General features: G+C 46.9%; 3 non-coding genes and 6 pseudogenes across 3 annotated transcripts; all 9 read right to left on the minus strand.

Moving 5' to 3' along the window:
* Positions 1 to 233: 233 nt before the first annotated feature.
* Positions 234 to 352, minus strand: LOC141267203 (5S ribosomal RNA). The gene has a single exon (XR_012321215.1). It is a non-coding gene; the product is annotated as a 5S ribosomal RNA (ribosomal RNA).
* Positions 353 to 1283: 931 nt separating this feature from the next.
* Positions 1284 to 1403, minus strand: LOC141267948 (5S ribosomal RNA; annotated as a pseudogene).
* A 621-nt stretch (positions 1404 to 2024) lies between these two features.
* On the minus strand, positions 2025 to 2143 carry LOC141270209 (5S ribosomal RNA; annotated as a pseudogene).
* Positions 2144 to 8685: 6542 nt separating this feature from the next.
* On the minus strand, positions 8686 to 8805 carry LOC141269923 (5S ribosomal RNA; annotated as a pseudogene).
* Positions 8806 to 9426: 621 nt separating this feature from the next.
* Positions 9427 to 9545, minus strand: LOC141267916 (5S ribosomal RNA; annotated as a pseudogene).
* Positions 9546 to 10477: 932 nt separating this feature from the next.
* On the minus strand, positions 10478 to 10597 carry LOC141267848 (5S ribosomal RNA; annotated as a pseudogene).
* Positions 10598 to 11218: 621 nt separating this feature from the next.
* LOC141267572 (5S ribosomal RNA) lies at positions 11219 to 11337 on the minus strand (annotated as a pseudogene).
* Positions 11338 to 12279: 942 nt separating this feature from the next.
* LOC141267014 (5S ribosomal RNA) lies at positions 12280 to 12399 on the minus strand. Its single transcript, XR_012321033.1, has one exon. It is a non-coding gene; the product is annotated as a 5S ribosomal RNA (ribosomal RNA).
* A 1683-nt stretch (positions 12400 to 14082) lies between these two features.
* LOC141267169 (5S ribosomal RNA) lies at positions 14083 to 14202 on the minus strand. Its single transcript, XR_012321182.1, has one exon. It is a non-coding gene; the product is annotated as a 5S ribosomal RNA (ribosomal RNA).
* Positions 14203 to 23730: the final 9528 nt, after the last annotated feature.

Consider the following 23730-nt stretch of genomic DNA (forward strand, 5'->3'; position numbering starts at 1 on the left):
GCGGGAGATGCTGGTCCTGGTGAAAAGGAGCCTAGTATTAAAAGTAAAGAAGCAACAATGCTGGAGGCCCACGGTGATCAGAAGGATGCTGGTATTTTGCAGAGATGAAATAGCGCAAGAGAGAAAGCAAATGAAAAAAAGAAAAGAGAAGGAATGTGTGCACTTGTGAAAGGGAATGGAAAAAAGGCATAGAAGAGAGTACCCCCTGCTGGTGGAAGGAAAGAAAAAGCAAAAGCCAACAGCACCTGGTATTCCCAGGCGGTCTCCCATCCAAGTACTAACCAGGCCCAACCCTGCTTAGTTTCCAAGATCAGATGAGAGCAGGCGTATTCAGGGTGGTGTGGCCGTAGGCAGAGACAAGCCTCTCACTTGCTGCTTTTCTACTTTGAAGTCTGGCTGCCGGATGCCCTTTCCAGTGTTCAGCAAGACCAGGTCCTTTTGTGCTTTCCCTTCTCTTCAATTTTTTTGCTGGCTTCCTTAAAAGGTCTTGTAGACACAACGCCCCACTCAGAGCCGCTGAGCTCACTGATCGGCTGCAGCGCTGTCGACGGAACGTCAGCTTCACGGCCAATGCCACAGGCCGGGAGCAGAGGCGAGACTCACCGGTAGACCCGGGTAGGGTGAGTAGAGCGCGGTTAGTTGCTTTCTAATAGCCTGCAGCCGGGGATTAACTTTTAATGAAAGGGAACAATCCCTTTGACTGTCTGCAGCGCGCCACACCTAGGAAGCGCACTCTCACACACAAGCCAGCATGCCCACGTGCTCGCACGTGACAACACCCCCTATCTGCCCCTACAACCTCTCCGTCACCATGCGTCAGACTCTCCTGCCTGTTTTATGATTTCAGGGCCCTAGCAGGAATCACGCCCCCTCCCCAATTCCTTCCTTGCCTTCCTTGCACTGAGGTTAGCTCTTTGTCAGCCGTCTGGCTTGGTTACACAAGCTTCTTTGCAGAGAAACATGTTACTTCTGCTGGCCCTCGCTAGGCGGCCGGCATCCAAAACCTTCCCTGGGCACCTGCTGAAAGCCTGGCCCCTTCATGGCCCCGGGTGCTTTTAACGCCATCATTTCCACATGGCGAGCTGCGGAGTCAATAAGCACTCCTAGCCGTGGCAAGGAGCTCGGTGTCAGGCCTGCGTGAATTCGGCGGGCTAGCGTACTTAGCTGCCAACTGGCTCAGAGGCCTTGGGGCTTCCATCATCTAAGTTACTTAAGGTCGGTGTCCGTCAAGGCGCCGTTCCATGCTAGCCGAGCTGGCCAGTAGGGCAAAACGTCATCAAAATGGTCTACAACACCTGGTGTTCCCAGGAGGTATCCCATCCAAGTACTGTCCGAGCCCAGCCCTGCTTTGCTTCCGAGATCAGACGAGATCAGGCATATCCAAGGTGGTATGGCCAGTAGACGCTGCTCAATTCATCGCCCGGCCAGCCTTTCTCAGGATCGCTTGGTGGCGAGCAATCTGGCCGTGATGGGGCGGGCTCCGAAGGGTCCATGCAAAGGCTGTGCCGTCCCTACAGGTGTGGTTTGTTTAGCAGTGATTCACCCGCCGCATCAGGTGTCTTCAAAAATGTCTCGGCGCAGGGTCTCCTGCAGGCTAAACCCTTCATCGCGGTAATGTGACAGAAAGAGCAAGCTGGACCCGTAACTTGGGGGCGGAGCGAGACATCCAGGGGTGAATGAACGAAGAGGGTGAGATGGTTGCCAGTGACTTTGAGCTGCTCTTCAGGGTTGAGGGTCGTGTTGCCTGCAAAGGTCTTCTGCTTGGGGTTACCGGTGGTTGCCTCCAGCCACGCGGGAGACACTGGTCCTGGTGAAAAGGAGCCTAGTATTAAAATTAAAGAAGCAACAATGCTGGAGGCCCACGGTGATCAGAAGGATGCTGGTATTTTGCAGAGAAGAAATAGCGCAAGAGAGAAAGCAAATGAAAACAAGAAAAGAGAATGAATGTGTGCACTTGTGAAAGGGAATGGAAAAAAGGCATAGAAGAGAGTGCCCCCTGCTGGTGGAAGGAAGGAAAAAGCAAAAGCCTACAGCACCTTGTATTCCCAGGCAGTCTCCCATCCAAGTACTAACCAGACCCAACCCTGCTTAGCTTCCAAGATCAGGCAAGATAGGGCACGTTCAGGGTGCTGTGGCCTTAGGCACAGGCAAGCCTCTCACTTGCTGCTTTTCTACTTTGACGTCTGGCTGCCGTCTGCCCTTTCCAGTGCTCAGCAAGACCAGGTCCTTTTGTGCTTTCCCTTCTCTTCAATTTTTTTGCTGGCTTCCTTAAAAGGTCTTGTAGACACAACGCCCCACGCAGAGCCGCTGAGCTCACTGATCGGCTGCAGCGCTGTCGACGGAACGTCAGCTTCGCAGCCAATGCCACAGGCCGGGCGCAGATGCGAGACTCACCGGTAGACCCGGGTAGGGTGAGTAGAGCGCGGTTAGTTGCTTTCTAATAGCCTGCAGCCGGGGATTAACTTTTAATGAAAGGGAACAATCCCTTTGACTGTCTGCAGCGCGCCACACCTAGGAAGCGCACTCTCACACACAAGCCAGCATGCACACGTACTCGCACGTGACAACACCCCCTATCTGCCCCAACATCCTCTCCGTCACCATTAGTGTTGAGCCACCCCCGTAGTGTTCGGGTTCGGTTCGGTTCGTCGAACACCGGGATGTTTGAGGAACTGTTCGTCGAACTGTTCGTCGAACACCTTAGAACACCGTCGAACACCGTTAAAACCAATGGCAGGCAAACAAAAACACATAGAAACACATAGAAAACACCTTCAAAGGTGTCCAAAAGCTGACAAACTGCTCAGAAGACGCTTTCTTTAAAAAAGCCGGCCGGCAATTCAGCAGCGGCATACACCGCTACCCGACAATTTAGACAAGAAGGAATAGAGCCTCACACATAGATTAGATAGATATAAACATGTCAGTCACATATATATGAAGTACAGTGACAGTGTTGCTTACTGTACTTGTCATTTAGTGTAAAGGATTTATTAAAAAAAATAATAGTGTTTTCATGCACCGTCTCTTTAAAAAAGCCGGCCGGCAATTCAGCATCTGTGCCCGACAATTTATAACAGACAGAATAGAGCTTCACACATAGATTAGATAGATAGAAACATGTCAGTCACATATATATGAAGTACAGTGACAATGTTGCTTACTGTACTTGTCATTTAGTGTAAAGGATTTATTAAAAAAAATAATAGTGTTTTCATGCACCGTCTCTTTAAAAAAGCCGGCCGGCAATTCAGCATCTGTACCCGACAATTTATAACAGACAGAATAGAGCTTCACACATAGATTAGATACATAGAAACATGTCAGTCACATATATATGAAGTACAGTGATAGTGTTGGTTACTGTACTTGTCATTTAGTATTAAAATAAAGGATTTATTATTAAAAAAAATTGGCGTGGGGTTCCCCTTAATTTTAGGCTCTAGCGGAGGTTAAGCAGACAGCTGGGGCAGATGTTTGAAGCCTGGGAAGGGGGTAATACCCACGGAGCTTCCCAGGCTACTAATATCAGCCCCCAGCTGAATACATAGCCTTTACTAGCTATTAAAATGGGGGACCCCCCCCCAAAAATGACGTGGGGTCCCCCCTAATTTAATAGCTAGCAAAGGCTAGGCAGACAGCTGGGGGCTGATATTAATAGCCCAGGAAGGGAGCCATGAATATTGGCCCCCTCCCAGGCTAGAAACACCAGCCGTCAGCCGCCCCAGAAATGGCGCATTCATAGGATGCGCCAATTCTGGCACTTAGCCTCGCTCTTCAACGCTGCCCTGTAGCGGTGGCAGGGGGTAATAGGGCTGGGGTTGATGTCAGCTTATAATGCCAGCTGACATCAAGCCCAGGTTAGTAATGGAGAGGCGTCTATAAGACACCCCCATTACTAACCCCATAGTCAAAGTTAAAAGAAAACACAAACACCCAGAATAAAGTCCTTTAATTGAAATAAAGACACAATCCTTTATTGTTCTAAATTAAACCATACTTACCATCACGCCCATTCCAGCTGAAGCCAACGATCTCCTGCAATAAAAGAAAAATAATAAAGCAACATCATCCTTACCTTTCCATGGTTCCCACGACAGCTTCAGCTCTGCTACATCGAGATGACAGGCTGGACCGCAGCAGAACGCTGCCATCCAGCCTGTCATCCCGCAGACACTGAGAAGCGCAGGCATGCTTGCGCTCTGCAGTGTCTGGCTGTGACGGCATAAAGATGAGACGAGTTCATGTCCAATGAACTCGGCGCACCTCATGCACGTCACTGACAGCGTGGGAAAATTCTCACGCTGAATCGCTGAGTGCAGGAGAATTCTCCCACGCTGTCAGTGACGTGCATGAGGTGAGCTCATGTCCAATGAACTCAGCTCACCTCCTGCACGTCACTGACAGCGTGGGAGAATTCTCCTGCACTCAGCGCTTCAGCGTGAGAATTCTCCCACGCTGAAGCGCTGAGTGCAGGAGAATTTTCCCACGCTGTCAGTGACGTGCATGAGGTGAGCCGAGTTCATTGGACATTAACTCGGCTCATCTGGATGCCCTCACAGAGAGACACTGTGGAGCGCAAGCAAGCCTGCGCTTCTCAGTGTCTGCGGGATGACAGGCTGGATGGCAGAGTTCTGCTGCGGTCCAGCCTGTCATCTCGATGTAGCAGAGCTGAAGCTGTCATGGGAACCATGGAAAGGTAAGGATGATGTTGCTTTATTATTTTTCTTTTATTTCAGGAGATCGTTGGCTTCAGCTGGAATGGGCGTGACGGTAAGTATGGTTTAATTTAGAACAATAAAGAATTGTGTGTTTATTTCAATTAAACCACTTTTTTCTGGGTGTTGTGTTTTTTTTAAATACTTTACTAGAAATTCATGGTGGTCATGTCTAATATTGGCGTGACCCCATGAATTTTGGGCTTAGGGCCAGCTGATAATGCCAAGCTGGCCCTAACCCCTTTATTACCCAGTGAGCCACCGCATCAGGGCCCTGGATGAGTTGGGTACAGCGCCAGAAGATGGCGCTTCTATGAACGCACCATTTTCCGGGGTGGCTGCGGACTGCAATTTGCAGCGGGGGTGGCCCAGAAAGCTTGGGCCTCCCTGCGCTGCGGATTCCAGCCCCCAGCTGCCTAGTTGTACCTGGCTGGACACAAAAACAGGGCGAAGCCCCACGTCAATTTTCTTTAAATTATTTCATGAAATAATTAAGAAAAAAAGGCTTCCCTATATTGTTGTGTCCGGCCAGGTACAAATAGGCAGCTGGTGGTTGGGGGCAGCCCGTTCCTGCCTGCTGCACCTGACTGGACACAAATATAGTGCGAAGCCCCACGTCAATTTTTTTTTAATTATTTCATGAATTTCCTGAAATAATTTAAAAAAATTGAAGTGGGGCTTCACACTATATTTGTGTCCAGCCAGGTACAGCAGGCAGGAATGGGCTGCCCCCAACCACCAGCTGCCTATTTGTACCTGGCCGGACACAACAATATAGAGAAGGCCTTTTTTTCTTAATTATTCCATGAATTTCATGAAATAATTAAAAAAAATTGAAGTGGGGCTTCGCACTATATTTGTGTCCAGCCAGGTACAGAAGGCAGGAACGGGCTGCCCCCAATCACCAGCTGACTATTTGTACCTGGCCGGACACAACAATATAGGGAAGGCCTTTTTTTCTTAATTATTTCATGAAATAATTTAAAGAAAATTGACTTGGGGCTTCGCCCTGTTTTTGTGTCCAGCCAGGTACAACTAGGCAGCTGGGGGCTGGAATCTGCAGCGCAGGGAGGCCCAAGCTTTCTGGGCCCCCCCCCGCTGCAAATTGCAGTCCGCAGCCACCCCGGAAAATGGCGCGTTCATAGAAGCGCCATCTTCTGGCGCTGTACCCAACTCATCCATGGCCCTGGTGCGGTGGCTCACTGGGTAATAAAGGGGTTAGGGCCAGCTTGGTATTATCAGCTGGCCCCAAGCCCAAAATTCATGGGGTCACGCCAGTATTAGACATGACCGCCATGAATTTCTAGTAAAGTATTTAAAAAAAACACAACACCCAGAATAAAGTCCTTTAATTGAAATAAACACACAATTCTTTATTGTTCTAAATTAAACTATACTTACCATCACGCCCATTCCAGCTGAAGCCAACGATCTCCTGCAATAAAATAAAAATAATAAACCAACCTCATCCTTACCTTTCCATGGTTCCCACGACAGCTTCAGCTCTGCTACATCGAGATGACAGGCTGGACCGCAGCAGAACGCTGCCATCCAGCCTGTCATGCCGCAGACACTGAGAAGAGCAGGCATGCTTGCGCTCCTCAGTGTCTCGCTGTTACGGCATCCAGATGAGCCGAGGTCATGTCCAATGAACTCGGCTCACCTCATGCACGTCACTGACAGCGTGGGAAAATTCTCACGCTGAAGTGCTGAGTGCAGGAGAATTCTCCCACGCTGTAAGTGACGTGCATGAGGTGAGCCGAGTTCATTGGACATGACCTCGGCTCATCTTTATGCCGTCACAGAGAGACAATGTGGAGCGCAAGCAAGCCTGCTCTTCTCAGTGTCTGCGGGATGACAGGCTGGATGGCAGCGTTCTGCTGCGGTCCAGCCTGTCATCTCGATGTAGCAGAGCTGAAGCTGTCGTGGGAACCATGGAAAGGTAAGGATGAGGTTGCTTTATTATTTTATTTTTATTACAGGAGATCGTTGGCTTCAGCTGGAATGGGCGTGATGGTAAGTATGGTTTAATTTAGAACAATAAAGAATTGTGTCTTTATTTCAATTAAAGGACTTTATTCTGGGTGTTTGTGTTTTTTTTAACTTTGACTATGGGGTTAGTAATGGGGGTGTCTTATAGACGCCTATCCATTACTAACCTGGGCTTGATGTCAGCTGGCATTATAAGCTGACATCAACCCCAGCCCTATTACCCCCTGCCACCGCTCCAGGGCAGCGTGGAAGAGCGAGGCTAAGTGCCAGAATTGGCACATCCTATGAATGCGCCATTTCTGGGGCGGCTGACGGCTGGTGTTTCTAGCCTGGGAGGGGGCCAATATTCATTGCTCCCTTCCTGGGCTATTAATATCAGCCCCCAGCTGTCTGCCTAGCCTTTGCTAGCTATTAAATTAGGGGGGACCCCACGTCATTTTTTTGGGGGGGTCCCCCATTTTAATAGCTAGTAAAGGCTATGTATTCAGCTGGGGGCTGATATTAGTAGCCTGGTAAGCTCCGTGGGTATTACCCCCTTCCCAGGCTTCAAACATCTGCCCCAGCTGTCTGCTTAACCTCCGCTAGAGCCTAAAATTAAGGGGAACCCCACGCCAATTTTTTTAATAATAAATCCTTTATTTTAATACTAAATGACAAGTACAGTAACCAACACTATCACTGTACTTCATATATATGTGACTGACATGTTTCTATCTATCTAATCTATGTGTGAAGCTCTATTCTGTCTGTTATAAATTGTCGGGTACAGATGCTGAATTGCCGGCCGGCTTTCTTAAAGAGACGGTGCATGAAAATACTATTATTTTTTTTAATAAATCCTTTACACTAAATGACAAGTACAGTAATCAACACTGTCACTGTACTTCATATATATGTGACTGACATGTTTCTATCTATCTAATCTATGTGTGATTCTCTATTCCTTCTATTCTAAATTGTCGGGTACCGCTGCTGAATTGCCGGCCGGCTTTTTTAAAGAGACGGTGCATGAAAACACTATTATTTTTTTTGATAAATCCTTTACGCTAAATGACAAGTACAGTAAGCAGCACTTTCACTGTACTTCGTATATATGTGGCTGACATGTTTATATCTATCTAATCTATGTGTGAAGCTCTATTCTTTCGGTTCTAAATTGTCGGGTACCGGTGTATGCCGCTGCTGAATTGCCGGCTTTTCATGTTTCACTGTTGGCACTGTTCCCATGATTTGGGCAATCACTGTAATGCCACAACCACCATAGCTGTGGCATTACAGTGAGTGGCAGACAATCCCTGCATGATTGGTGCTCTAAGTAGCGCCAGACATGCAGGACACGCTTTTGGTGCACGAACAGTTATCGAACATAACCTCGAACAGCCGAATTTTTTGCAAATCGTTCGGGTTCGTCGAACAACTCGAACACCGCCCTAAACAGCTCGAATTTGAGATTGGCGAACAGTTCTAGTCGAACACCGCTCATCTCTAGTCACCATGCGTCAGACTCTCCTGCCTGTTTTATGATTTCAAGGCCCTAGCAGGAATCACCCCCCCTCCCCAATTCCTTCCGCACCTTCCTTGCCTTCCTTGCACTGAGGTTAGCTCTTTGTCAGCCGTCTGGCTTGGTTACACAAGCTTCTTTGCAGAGAAACATGTTACTTCTGCTGGCCCTCGCTAGGCGGCCAGCATCCAAAACCTTCCCTGGGCACCTGCTGAAAGCCTGGCCCCTTCACGGCCCCGGGTGCTTTTAACACCATCATTTCCACACGTCGAGTTGCGAAGTCAATAAGCACTCCTAGCCGTGGCAAGGAGCTCGGTGTCAGACCTGCGTGAAGGCGGCAGGGTAGCGTACTTAGCTGCCAACTGGCTCAGAGGCCTTGGGGCTTCCATCATCTAGGTTACTTAAGGTCGGTGTTCGGCAAGACGCCGTTCTATGCTAGCCGAGCTGGGCAGTAGGGCAAAACGTCATCAAAATGGTCTACAGCACCCGGTGTTCCGAGGAGGTCTCCCATCCAAGTACTGTCCGAGTCCAGCACTGCTTTGCTTTCAAGATCAGACGAGATCAGGCATTTCCAAGGTGGTATGGCCAGTAGACGCTGCTTGATCCATCGCCCGGCCAGCCTTTCTCAGGATCGCTTGGTGGCGAGCAATCTGGCCGTGACGGGGCGGGCTCCGAAGGGTCCATGCAAAGGCTGTGCCGTCCCTACAGTTGTGGTTTGTTTAGCAGTGATTCACCCGCCGCATCAGGTGTCTTCAAAAATGTCTTGGCGCAGGGTCTCCTGCAGGCTAAACCCTTCATCGCGGTAATGTGACAGAAAGAGCAAGCTGGACCCGTAACTTGGGGGCGGAGCGAGAAGTCCAGGGGTGAATGAAGGAAGAGGGTGAGATGGTTGCCAGTGACTTTGAGCTGCTCTTCAGGGGGGAGGGTCTTGCTGCCTGCAAAGGTCTTCTGCTTGGGGTTAACGGTGGTTACCTCCAGCCACGCGGGAGATGCTGGTCCTGGTGAAAAGGAGCCTAGTATTAAAAGTAAAGAAGCAACAATGCTGGAGGCCCACGGTGATCAGAAGGATGCTGGTATTTTGCAGAGATGAAATAGCGCAAGAGAGAAAGCAAATGAAAAAAAGAAAAGAGAATGAATGTGTGCACTTGTGAAAGGGAATGGAAAAAAGGCATAGAAGAGAGTGCCCCCTGCTGGTGGAAGGAAGGAAAAAGCAAAAGCCTATAGCACCTGGTATTCCCAGGTAGTCTCCCATTCAAGTACTAACCAGGCCCAACTCTGCTTAGCTTCCAAGATCAGACGAGATCGAGCGTGTTCAGGGTGGTGTGGCCTTAGGTAGAGACAAGCCTCTCACTTGCTGCTTTTCTACTTTGAATGCTGGCTGCCGGCTGCCCTTTCCAGTGCTCAGCAAGACCAGGTCCTTTTGTGCTTTCCCTTCTCTTCAATTTTTTTGCTGGCTTCCTTAAAAGGTCTTGTAGACTCAACGCCCCACTCAGAGCCGCTGAGCTCACTGATCGGCTGCAGCGCTGTCGACGGAACGTCAGCTTCGCAGCCAATGCCACAGGCCGGGAGCAGAGGCGAGACTCACCGGTAGACCTGGGTAGGGTGAGTAGAGAGCGGTTAGTTGCTTTCTAATAGCCTGCAGCCGGGGATTAACTTTTAATGAAAGGGAACAATCCCTTTGACTGTCTGCAGCGCGCCACACCTAGGAAGCGCACTCTCACACACAAGCCAGCATGCACACGTGCTCGCACGTGACAAAACCACTATCTGCCCCTACAACCTCTCCGTCACCATGCATCAGACTCTCCTGCCTGTTTTATGATTTCAGGGCCCTAGCAGGAATCAACCCCCCCCTCCCCAATTCCTTCCGCACCTTCCTTGCACTGAGGTTAGCTCTTTGTCAGCCGTCTGGCTTGGTTACACAAGCTTCTTTGCAGAGAAACATGTTACTTCTGCTGGAACTCGCTAGACGGCCGGCATCCAAAACCTTCACTGGGCACCTGCTGAAAGCCTGGCCCCTTTACGGCCCCGGGTGCTTTTAACGCCATCATTTCCACACGGCGAGCTGCGGAGTCAATGAGCACTCCTAGCCGTGGCAAGGAGCTCGGTGTCAGCCCTGCGTAAAGGCGGTGAGGTATTGTACTTAGCTGCCAACTGGCTCAGAGGCCTTGGGGCTTCCATCATCTAAGTTACTTAAGGTCGGTGTCCGGCAAGGTGCCGTTCCATGCTAGCCGAGCTGGGCAGTAGGGCAAAACGTCATCAAAATGGTCTACAGCACCCAGTGTTCCCAGGAGGTCTCCCATCCAAGTACTGTCCAAGCCCAGCCCTGCTTTGCTTCCGAGATCAGACGAGATCAGGCGTATCCAAGGTGGTATGGCCAGTAGAAGCTGCTTGATCCATCGCCCGACCAGCCTTTCTCAGGATCGCTTGGTGGCGAGCAATCTGGCCGTGACGGGGCGGGCTCCGAAGGATCCATGCAAAGGCTGTGCCGTCCCTACAGGTGTGGTTTGTTTAGCAGTGATTCACCCGCCGCATCAGGTGTCTTCAAAAATGGCTCGGCGCAGGGTCTCCTGCAGGCTAAACCCTTCATCGTGGTAATGTGACAGAAAGAGCAAGCTGGACCCGTAACTTGGGGGCGGAGCGAGACGTCCAGGGGTGAATGAAGGCAGAGGGTGAGATGGTTGCCAGTGACTTTGAGCTGATCTTCATGGGGGAGGGTCGTGTTGCCTGCAAACGTCTTCTGCTTGGGGTTACCGGTGGTTGCCTCCAGCCACCCGGGAGATGCTGGTCCTGGTGAAAAGGAGCCTAGTATTAAAAGTAAATAAGCAACAATGTTGGAGGCCCACGGTGATCAGAAAGATGCTGGTATTTTGCAGAGATGAAATAGTGCAAGAGAGAAAGCAAATGAAAAAAAGAAAAGAGAATGAATGTGTGCACTTGTGAAAAGAAATGGAAAAAAGGCATAGAAGAGAGTGCCCCCTGCTGGTGGAAGGAAGGAAAAAGCAGAAGCCTACAGGACCTGGTACTCCCAGGCAGTCTCCCTTCCAAGTACTAACCAGGCCCAACCCTGCTTAGCTTCCAAGATCAGACGAGATCGGGCGTGTTTAGGGTGGTGTGGCCGTAGGCAGAAACAAGCCTCTCACTTGCTGCTTTTCTACTTTGAAGTCTGGCTGCCGGATGCCCTTTCCAGCGTTCAGGAAGACCAGGTCCTTTTGTGCTTTCCCTTCTCTTCAATTTTTTTGCTGGCTTCCTTAAAAGGTCTTGAAGATAGAACGCCCCACTCAGAGCCGCTGAGCTCACTGATCGGCTGCAGCGCTGTCGACGGAACGTCAGCTTCACGGCCAATGCCACAGGCTGGGAGCAGAGGCGAGACTCACCGGTAGACCTGGGTAGGGTGAGTAGAGTGCGGTTAGTTGCTTTCTAATAGCCTGCAGCCGGGGATTAACTTTTAATGAAAGGGAACAATCCCTTTGATTGTCTGCAGCGCGCAACACCTAGGAAGCGCACTCTCACACACAAGCCAGCATGCACACGTGCTCGCACGTGACAACACCCCCTATCTGCCCCTACAACCTCTCCGTCACCATGCGTCAGACTCTCCTGCCTGTTTTATGATTTCAGGGCCCTAGCAGGAATCACCCCCCCCTCCCCAATTCCTTCCGCACCTTCCTTGCCTTCCTTGCACTGAGGTTAGCTCTTTGTCAGCCGTCTGGCTTGGTTACACAAGCTTCTTTGCAGAGAAACATGTTACTTCTGCTGGCCCTCGCTAGGCGGCCGGCATCCAAAACCTTCCCTGGGCACCTGCTGAAAGCCTTGCCCCTTCACGGCCCCGGGTGCTTTTAACGCCATCATTTCCACACGGCTAGCTGCGGAGTCAATAAGCACTCCTAGCCGTGGCAAGGAGCTCGGTGACAGGCCTGCGTGACGGGCGGCGGCGTAGCGTACTTAGCTGCCAACTGGCTCAGAGACCTTGGGGCTTCCATCATCTAGGTTACTTAAGGTCGGTGTCCGGCAAGGCGCCGTTCCATGCAAGCTGAGCTGGGCAGTAGGGCAAAACGTCATCAAAATGGTCTACAGCACCCAGTGTTCCCAGGAGGTCTCCCATCCAAGTACTGTCTGAGCCCAGCCCTGCTTTGCTTCCGAGATCAGATGAGATCGGGCATATCCAAGGTGGTATGGCCAGTAGACGCTGCTCGATCCATCGCCCGGCCAGCCTTTCTCAGGATCGCTTGGTGGCGAACAATCTGGCCGTGACGGGGCGGGCTCCGAAGGGTCCATGCAAAGGCTGTGCCATCCCTACAGGTGTGGTTTGTTTAGCAGTGATTCACCCGCCGTATCAGGTGTCTTCAAAAATGTCTCAGCCCAGGATCTCCTGCAGGCTAAACCCTTCATCGCGGTAATGTGACAGAAAGAGCAAGCTGGACCCGTAACTTGGGGGCGGAGCGAGACATCCAGGGGTGAATGAAGGAAGAGGGTGAGATGGTTGCCAGTGACTTTGAGCTGCTCTTCAGGGGGGAGGGTCGTGTTGCCTGCAAAGGTCTTCTGCTTGGGGTTACCGGTGGTTGCCTCCAGCCACGCGGGAGACACTGGTCCTGGTGAAAAGGAGCCTAGTATTAAAAGTAAAGAAGCAACAATGCTGGAGGCCCACGGTGATCAGAAAGATGCTGGTATTTTGCAGAGATGAAATAGTGCAAGAGAGAAAGCAAATGAAAAAAAGAAAAGAGAATGAATGTGTGCACTTGTGAAAAGAAATGGAAAAAAGGCATAGAAGAGAGTGCCCCCTGCTGGTGGAAGGAAGGAAAAAGCAAAAGCCTACAGCACCTGGTATTCCCAGGCAGTCTCCCATCCAAGTACTAACCAGGCCTAATCCTGCATATCTTCCAAGATCAGATGACATTGGGCTTGTTGAGGGTGGTGTGGGAATAGGCAGAGACAAGCTTCTCAATTGCTGCTTTTCTACTTTAAAGTCTTGCTGCCGGCTGCCCTTTCCAGTGCTCAGCAAGACCAGGTCCTTTTGTGCTTCCCCTTCTCTTCAATTTTTTTGCTGGCTTCCTTAAAAGGTCTTGTAGACAGAAGGCCCCACTCAGAGCCGCTGAGCTCACTGATCGGCTGCAGCGCTGTCGACGGAACGTCGGCTTCACGGCCAATGCCACAGGCCGGGAGCAGAGGCGAGACTCACCGGTAGACCCGGGTAGGGTGAGTAGAGTGCGGTTAGTTTCTTTCTAATAGCCTGCAGCCGGGGATTAACTTTTAATGAAAGGGAACAATCCCTTTGACTGTATGCAGCGCGCCACACCTAGGAAGCGCACTCTCACACACAAGCCAGCATGCACACGTGCTCGCACGTGACAACACCCCCTATCTGCCCCTACAACCTCTCCGTCACCATGCGTCAGACTCTCCTGCCTGTTTTATGATTTCAGGGCCCTAACAGGAATCACCACCCACCCTCCCCAATTCCTTCCGCACCTTCCTTGCCTTCCTTGCACTGAGCTTAGCTCTTTGTCAGCCGTCTGGCTTGGTTAAACAAGCTTCTTTGCAGAGAAACATGTTACTTCTGCTAGCCCTCGCAAGGCGGCCGGCATCCAAAACCTTCCCTGGGCACCTGCTGAAAGCCTGGCCCCTTCACGGCCCCGGATGCTTTTAACGCCATCATTTCCACATGGCGAGCTGCGGAGTCAATAAGCACTCCTAGCCGTGGCAAGGAGCTCGGTGTCAGGCCTGCTTGAAGGCGGCGGGGTAGCGTACTTAGCTGCCAACTGGCTCAGAGGCCTTGGGGCTTCCATCATCTAAGTTACTTAAGGTCGGTGTCCGGCAAGGCGCCGTTCCATGCTAGCCGAGCTGGGCAGTAGGGCAAAACGTCATCAAAATGGTCTACAGCACCCGGTGTTCCCAGGAGGTATCCCATCCAAGTACTGTTCGAGCCCAGCCCTGCTTTGCTTCTGAGATCAGACGAGATCAGGCGCATCCAAGGTGGTATGGCCAGTAGACGCTGCTCGATCCATCGCCCGGCCAGCCTTTCTCAGGATCGCTTTGTTATGATCTGCTACAGAGACTAAGGAAAGAAAGGAGATCTATCCCTACAATAGAACTAAGCTAGATCCCTACGATGTAACGGGGAACCTGATCCTGCGATCAGACCCGCTAAAGTCCTCGGCTAGTCTGAACGCAGACCTATAGATGTGAGGGAGGGATCCCTACAAGATCTAGGGACTGGGAAAAGTTGGACACCTCCTAGCAGAAATAGTAGCAGTCAAAGACAAACATACAACAAAAAGGCATAGGGGTCAGAAGACCTAGCAAAACTAACAGAGAACGGCAACAGAGCAACAAGCTAGCTCAACAGTAGTAAATACAAATGAAGTCCAGCAAAGCCAGGAGGGCGGAGCCGGATTAAATAGGCAAAATGGTCATGTGACCAGCAAACTAAAAAAAAACTAACAGGAGAGTTGTAACAGTACCCCCTCTTCTAAGAGGATCCTCCGGATCCCCTAGGCCCAGGCTTACCAGGAAACCTCCTGTGAAACGCTCGGACAAGTCTGGGGGCAGAAACATAATCCGCTCTCACCCATGAGTTATCCTCAGGTCCGAAACCCTTCCAAACGACGAGATACTGCAAACTCCCTCTATACCGTCTAGAATTTAGGATGCGGGAAATTTCATATTCCCCGTCCTCCACCACCGGAGGAACAGTGGCAGAGGCGTCACCATCCGACACATCAGCTTTTTTCAACAGAGAAACATGAAACACCGGATTAATCCTCCAGGACGTAGGAACCTCCAGCCTAACAGCAGATTGGTTAACTATCTGAAGTACCTTAAAGGGCCCTACGAACTTGGGACCCAATTTTTTAGAAGGAATCCTCAATCGCAGATTCTTAGAGGACAACCAAACCATGTCACCAACCACAAACAAAATCTCTTGCCGTTTCCTATCAAAGTACCTCTTAGATTTTTTGTTAGCCTCCTGAAGATTACCACGCACATCCGTCCAAACTCTCTCCAAATCACAGGAAAAACTCTCCTCCTCAGGCACAGCCGAAACCAATTTGGAAAATGACCCAAAAGACGGATGTCTCCCAGAACAACAAAAAAAAGGCGAACACCTAGCAGAAGAGGATGTATGGTTGTTAAGAGCAAATTCAGCAAGTGGCAGAAACTCAGACCACCCCTCTTGATTGTCTGCCACAAAACAACGCAAGAACTGCTCAACATCCTGGTTCTTCCTTTCTGTCTGGCCATTAGACTCAGGATGATATCCAGATGAAAACGACAAATGAACTCCCAACCTGTCACAAAAGGCACGCCAAAAACGAGCCACGAACTGAGGTCCCCTATCAGAAATAATGTCAGTAGGAACACCATGTAGTCTGACAATCTCCTTGACAAAGGCCTTAGCGAGTGTCTTAGCGCAAGGCAGTTTGATGAAGGGAACCAAGTGACACATCTTGCTAAAACGGTCCACAACCACCCAGATGACCGTGAAACCTTCAGAGGGAGGAAGGTCAGTAATAAAGTCCATAGCCAGATGTGTCCAAGGTGCACTAGGAACCTCCAGAGGGCAAAGCAACCCCGCAGAAGGAGCATGCGAAGACTTGGATCTTGCACACACAGTACATTGGCGCACCCACTTAATGACTTCCTTCTGCAATCCAGGCCACCAAAAACTGCGACCCACAAGTCTCTTGGTCTCAGAAATTCCTGGATGACCTGCCAACCGAGACTCATGACACTCAACAAACAAATCTCTCCTAAAGGTCCTAGGCACAAACAACCTCCCATGGGGAGTGTTAGATGGGGCATTCTCCTGTGCTTTAAGAATCTCATCCTCCAAAACGGAGTCCAAAGCAGCAATCACAACACCTTCTTGTAAAATGGTCTCCTCTTCCTCCTCAACACCGACCATGGGAGAAAAGCTGCGAGACAAAGCATCCGCTTTAACATTCTTGGTACCCGGGATGTAAGTAACGGAAAAATTAAACCGCGAGAAAAAAAGTGCCCACCTAGCCTGACGGGCATTCAAGTGCTTGGCAGCATCAAGATAGATCAGATTTTTATGATCAGTGAAAACCTGAATGGGAAATTCAGCACCTTCCAAGAGATGACGCCAGTGTTCAAATGCGAGTTTAATCGCCAGCAATTCCCGATTAGCAATATCGTAATTAAGTTCAGTCTCGGAAAATTTTTTTGAAAAAAAGGCACAGGGATGTACTCCATCCTTGTTTTCCAGAGACAACACCGCACCAACCCCCACCAAAGAAGCATCAACCTCAACCAAAAACGGCTTAGTCACATTAGGCTGCATAAGGATGGGAGCAGAGGTGAACCTCTCCTTTAGAAACACAAAAGCGTCAATGGCCTCAGAAGTCCACTGAACCGCATTAGCACCTTTCCTGGTGAGATCGGTCAGCGGTTTGACAATAATAGAAAATTTTTTTATGAATTTTCTGTAATAATTGGCGAAACCCAAAAACCTCTGTATCGATTTCAAACCAATAGGCCTAGGCCATTCCTGCACAGCTTGAACTTTAACCGGGTCCATCTCAAAACCTTCACTGGAGATAATGTAGCCCAAAAAACTAATTCTCTGTACAGCGAACTCACATTTCTCCAGCTTAGCAAAAAGCGAATTGTCCATTAATAACTGTAATACCTCACGTACGCTCCGCCAATGAGACTCCAGATCCGGCGAATAAATCAAAATGTCATCCAAATACACAACCACATTTTTGCCGATTAAAGGTCTAAGGATATCATTAATAAGATTCTGAAAAAATGCTGGAGCATTGGTGAGACCAAAAGGCATAACCAGATTCTCAAAATGACCCACAGGAGTGTTAAAAGCAGTCTTCCATTCATCACCCTCCTTCATGCGCAACAAATTGTATGCCCCCCGGAGATCAATTTTAGAGAACCACTTGGCCCCCACTAACTGGTTAAATAAATCAGGAATCAATGGCAGTGGGTAAGGATTGCGTACAATAATTTTATTAATCTCACGAAAGTCCAGACAAGGACGTAAACCGCCATCTTTTTTTTTTACAAAAAAAAATCCAACAGCCACAGGAGACTTGGAAGGCCTAATGTGACCGGCGGCCAAGCTTGTCTGTATGTATTCTTCCAAAGCCTTTCTTTCAGGAATAGTAAGATTAAATAAACGACTCTTAGGAAGAGTCGCGCCAGGGACAAATTCAATGGTACAATCATAGTCTCTATGGGGAGGCAAAACCTGCGACTCCTCCTCAGAAAAAACTCTCCAAAAATCCTGAATAGGTACAGGCAATTCCCCTCTATCCACAGCAGCAATGCGCCCGTTACAACACTTGTCATAACACTTAGGGCTCCAGGACTTAATTTCATTGGTAGACCAATCCAGTACAGGATTGTGCAATTTTAACCAGGGTAACCCCAATATTACTGGAGAAGGCAAATTATCCAATACCACCAAATCCAAATTCTCTTGATGAATACCATTAATAGTGAGGGGAAATTCACAGACCTTGTGAGTAACACTCTTCAAGGGAGAGCCATCGACAGAAACCTCAGCAATAGGGGATGACAAAGTTTTAGGTTCTAATCTAAGTTTTTCCAAGAATCCACCATCAATCACATTCAGAGTAGATCCACAATCCACAAATACCCGAAATTCAATTAATTCATCCTGAGCAGCAGTAGTGGCAGATAGGAATACTCCCTTAGAATTTAAACAGGCAATACGAGCATGACTGACCTTTTTTTTTTCTTTCTTCTTACGAAGCACACAGCTCTTAATAAAATGACCAGAATTTCCGCAATAGAAACACAAGCCTTCAGAAAGTCGGCGGTCTTTTTCCTGAGAGCGGGGTGCCATCGCCCCAATTTCCATCGGCTCTCCATTGTCAGCACAGAACCTCTCAGGACTCGAAGCTGACATAGCAGAGGATTTGCTCTCATTAACCCTTTCACGCAGTCTCCTGTCCACCCGTATAGCTAATTGCATTGCCTCCTGCAAGTTTCCAGGTGTGGGATAAGCAATCAGTAAATCCTTTACCCTTTCACATAGCCCTGCAAGAAACAAGCTTTTCAAAGCAGAATCGTTCCACCCCACCTGGGCAGACCACCGACGGAAGTGAGAACAATATTTTTCCACATTACCTGATCCCTGCCTCAAACGTCTTAATTCAGACTCAGCAGATGAGACACGATCAGGATCATCGTACAACAAACCCAAAGCAGAAAAAAAACTATCCACTGATCTAAAGCACGGATCACTAGGTTGGAGAGAGAAGGCCCATCCCTGAGGATCTTTGCGCAAAAGTGACATTATGATCCCTATGCGCTGTGATTCATCACCAGAGGATCCGGGTCTCAAACGAAAATATAATAGACAAGCATTTTTAAAAGAAAAAAAATCTTGTTGTTTGCCAAAAAATAGATCAGGCAGACGTACCTTAGGTTCCACAAAATGTGCTCCAGAACAGCTACTCACGTGTTGTTGGAGCTTGGTCACCTCCAGAGAGAGTCCCTGCAAGCGTTGAGCCAAATCTTGCACCGAGACCATGATGGAAAACTGGAGGTCTTTCCTTAGAGAATTTTTTTATTTTATTTTTTTTTTATGGCTGGAATTACTGTTATGATCTGCTACAGAGAGTAAGGAAAGAAAGGAGATCTATCCCTACAATAGAACTAAACTAGATCCCTACGATGTAACGGGGAACCTGATCCTGCGATCAGAACCGCTAAAGTCCTCGGCTAGTCTGAACGCAGACATATAGATGTGAGGGAGGGATCCCTACAAGATCTAGGGACTGGGAAAAGTTGGACACCTCCTAGCAGAAATAGTAGCAGTCAAAGACAAACACACAACAAAAAGGCATAGGGATCAGAAGACCTAGCAAAAGAAAGGCAACAGAGCAACAAGCTAGCTAAACAGTAGTAAATACAAATGAAGTCCAGCAAAGCCAGGAGGGCGGAGCCGGATTAAATAGGCAAAATGGTCATGTGACCAGCAAACTAAAAAAAACCTAACAGGAGAGTTGTAACACGCTTGGTGGCGAGCAATCTGGCCGTGACGGGGCGGGCTCCAAAGGGTCCATGCAAAGGCTGTGCCATCCCTACAGGTGTGGTTTGTTTAGCAGTGATTCACCCGCCGCATCAGGTGTCTTCAAAAATGGCTCGGCGCAGGGTCTCCTGCAGGCTAAACCCTTCATCGCGGTAATGTGACAGAAAGAGCAAGCTGGACCCGTAACTTGGGGGCGGAGCGAGACGTCCAGGGGTGAATGAAGGAAGAGGGTGAGATGGTTGCCAGTGACTTTGAGCTGCTCTTCAGGGGGGAGGGTCGTGTTGCCTGATGAAATAGCGCAAGAGAGAAAGCAAATGAAAAAAAGAAAAGAGAATGAATGTGTGCACTTGTGAAAGGGAATGGAAAAAAGGCATAGAAGAGAGTGCCCCCTGCTTGTGGAAGGAAAGAAAAAGCAAAAGCCTACAGCACCTGGTATTCCCAGGCGGTCTCTGTTAAATGGTTAATTATGGAAATTCATTTGGAATGTTAATCGATAATCATTTTTCTGAGTTCTATGACTCAGCCATCGTGTCTAGTTGACATGCGCTATTTGTGTGTGTATTTTTGGTTCACTACCATATGTAGAACAGGTGTCCATACGACTGGCTAAAAAAGCCCATGGTACAGAAAGGGGGGGCTCTCTTGCTCTGCCCACCCCACAAGACACAGAATCTTCATGCTGAGAAGCAGATGACATGTAGGCCTGGACACATGCTGGACAAAGACATGATTTACCAGCCAGGATCCAAGGAAAGATGGGTGAATCTCAACAATTAGGCTAATTATGGACAAATGGACAATTACTTTATAACTAATTATTGTATGTACCTGCTGCAATCTGATTCTTTTTAATGGACAATCCAAGAATAAATAGATACATTTTTTATAAGAATATCGTGATATTGATACTTTGAGAAGTCCTCAGTAGAAAAAAATAATACAGGAAGAGTATTATTTTACAATGGTGAGCCAGCCAGTCCTGTTTTATTGTTTTTTAAATTAAGTAAGTGAATTTCTTCCGTGAACAAGGGGGGAGTCCTGACGAGCTGAACAGCTGTTGTTCAGGTGTCAGTAAATTCACTAGTTTGTCACGAGAAGCAGAAAGGACCTACAGACTGAGGAAAGACAGGAAGCAGAGGTACTAACAAGGAACAGAATCACACAGGAAAAGAATCAGACAAACTGAAGACAGGACGTGCTGATAAAGAGAAGCCAAAGAATCTTAAGGTAAGCAAAATATGGATATAATTTCTTCTTTTGCTAAACAAAGTAATATTAATTTCAAAGTTAATGTAGGAGATGACATAGAAGTTTTGTGGCTCAGTTTATACAAAGAATGTGAATTGCAGAATTTACAGTTAACTTCTAAATTGGTAAATAGAGACAAACAGAAATTGAGAAATATTCTACATTTGGTAGATTTTTTTCATAGTCTTGTGTTAGAGATTTCTAAGCAGAAAAATAGTGTAGAAGTGTCAGACGGTGATACTGATTCTGACTGTAATGTGGAAAATGAACAAGAAGTAAGACACGTGTCTGTAACTGAAGGTCTGACCAAGAGACGGACATACAGAAACCTGACATGGGAGGAGACATGACTGACATACGAGAAACCGACATACTAGGTGATGTGGGAGGAGACTTGAGTGACGTAGGAGGAACGGACGTACAAGAGCCACTAAAAATATCAGAGAATTCTGGAATTACCCAGGCTCAACTCCAAATTAAAATGAGGAAAAATTTGCTGAAATTATACAAAATCATGCCAAAATATGATGTCAAAATCCATGCCTGTAGAAATTCAGAGACATTTGAGAGCTTCTCTGATAAGTTTGATTTATCCAATGAGGAGAGGAATCAATTATTTAAAATTTGGATTCCTGTGACATTGTCCAGACGTTTACATTTAATGCCCTGTGAAAATGACTCTCCTAATGGATGGGAAAATGATTCAGACAGATTAAGATATTTGATTTATTGTGTCACAAAGGATTTTCCCAACATAGAAGATCTGCAGAAACTAAGGATTGGTAGGAAGGAATGTACATATACATTCATGTCCATATTTGAACGGTTGTACAAAGCTCTCATCAAAAATGGAAAAGTACAACATATGATAACAACTTTTGTACAAAAATTCAAATTCCTAAATTCAGTTTCCCAAGTTATGGCATCACAAAAAAATTCATTATTTGAATGTGCGCAGATGCTGGATTTTGTTAGAAAACATGAGAATCGTGAAAAGAAAATAAATCAAGCTAAATTTATAAAACCAGGAAAGGTAAAATCTTACCAAAAGCCAATTTCAAACTCTCCTAGACTGAGTCATCCCCATTGTGAACTCTATCAAATACGCAGAAGATTTCATATATGTTATAAGCCATATCAGCCAGTGCAAAGATCCATCTCTCCACAGAATGAGTTTATTCTCAGTCAGAACTGTGATTCTCTAAAAAGGAAAATGGCTGAAACTGATGGACAGAGACAGGTGAGACGACCAACTCACATTGACGTCATGGAATGTGGACAGAAGAACAAGCAGTTCTCTGAGGTTTTGAAGGATAGAAAAATGTCTTTCCTAAATTGGGCGCTCCTGGAGATATTTGAGAGAGACAGAAGATTTGGTTTAGGGAGTGGCTAAGGAAAAACTGTAATTATAATGTTGTATCAAAATGTAATACAATGTCTCAATATGTATTTATAATCTAATACAGTAAAATTGTAGTTACATAGTTTCTAATAGTTCATATATATATATATATATATATATATATACACTTGTCTAAGTAGAGATTGCTAAACCTAAAAATAGACACATCAACCAATGAATAATAAATGATTAGATTTTATTAAATAGTTGAATTAAAAATCACAATGACAAAACGGGAAAGGGGATAAAATCCGAAAGAGACATACGCAAGGGAAAATTAATGACTGACTCCATCCATATAGATTATAATAGCATTAAAAGGATGGCAGTGGATATAAATAACAATATGTAAATGGGATAAAATCTATATAAATATAGATAAACAATGGATAGATAAAAAATATAAAGTGCACGATACAAATTCATACAAGTGTACTAATAATATATATGACCATAAATTATTAATGATATGAATTAATGAATATACAAAATATATTTCAATATAATAATAAATACAAAACAATAAATGGTATAATATATTAAATTAAATAGATGAAGTTTATATAAGGTGCATAATAGTATATCAATCCATTCAAAGAATCGCCAACTACATAAGAATACCACTAGTAATCACTCAGTGGGTAAAAAACAGTCAAGAGGGTGCATATAGGATCATGTAAGCACATGTACTAACCCGATCTGTGTCTCACATCCGACGCGCGTTTCGCTGTTGCTTTCTCAAGGATACAATGAGACTGAATAAATCAGGGCATATATATATATGTAGAGCTAATAGCTCATTATTATAGACCGGTGGTGCATGAGGAGGAGCTGTGCAGATCATGCATGATCGTGTCGGCGCGGCCCCCCCCAGAGAGACGCGTCTCCATAGAGCGCGGCTGTCCAGGATGAGGCGGCGCCGGCGTGCATGTCAGCTTGGAGCGCAAGAAAAAAGGAGGAACTGGAAATGACGTTAAACAGTGTAACGTTATGACAGGACGAGCCGGTGCCAACGTGCGTGTCAGCTTGGAACGCAAAAGAAGAGGAACCGGAAGTGTCATTAGACTGTGTAACACTAAGAATGAGGGAAATCCCAATCGTACTACTAAAAAGAAAACAGTGTAAAAATAGGTGTGGACAAATATGAAACAGTAGAAAAAGTGAAACAAAGATACAAATAAATCATTCCATAAATACATAAATACATAGGCATAAAGCCAAAAATGTATATATACATATATAAATAAATATATATATATATATAAAAAAATATATATATACATAATGTACATATAAAACATGTGGTGAACATATAATAAGTCATATGACTGAAGTGATACATAAGTGTAAAATGTGAAGAATATATGTAGAAAGCGGTTCCATCATCACAGGGCGTTGATCCGGCGTTTTCACTAAAAATCACACAATAATCACGAACCACCAAGAAAAACCTTCGGATAGAGCAAAGAAACTAGAAAGAAATATAAAAAGGGGGCATTAAAAACGAATAAAAAATAAATAAATAAATACAAGAACCAATAAATGAAGCGCACATAAGTTAATCAAAGAAAGGGAGCAAAACTATAAGACTCATTAAGACCACGGGGAGACATAGATTCTAAAACGGTGATCCATTTCACCTCTTTTTGTGCCAAAAGTTTTTTCCATTTTCCACCCCGAATCCCCGGATAAACACGATCAATCCCACTTACCTTTAAAGTTGACGGATCACAGTTGTGGAATTTTTTAAAATGACGAGGAATGGTCTTTAACTCTTCAAGATTTTCATTGTCACTAGCTGCCCTTATGTCTAGGACATGTTCACGTG

Source organism: Phyllobates terribilis, unplaced genomic scaffold (assembly GCF_046119375.1).
Source record: "Phyllobates terribilis strain yellow unplaced genomic scaffold, ASM4611937v1 Scaffold_4__5_contigs__length_816908805, whole genome shotgun sequence".
NCBI classification, from domain to species: domain Eukaryota; kingdom Metazoa; phylum Chordata; class Amphibia; order Anura; family Dendrobatidae; genus Phyllobates; species Phyllobates terribilis.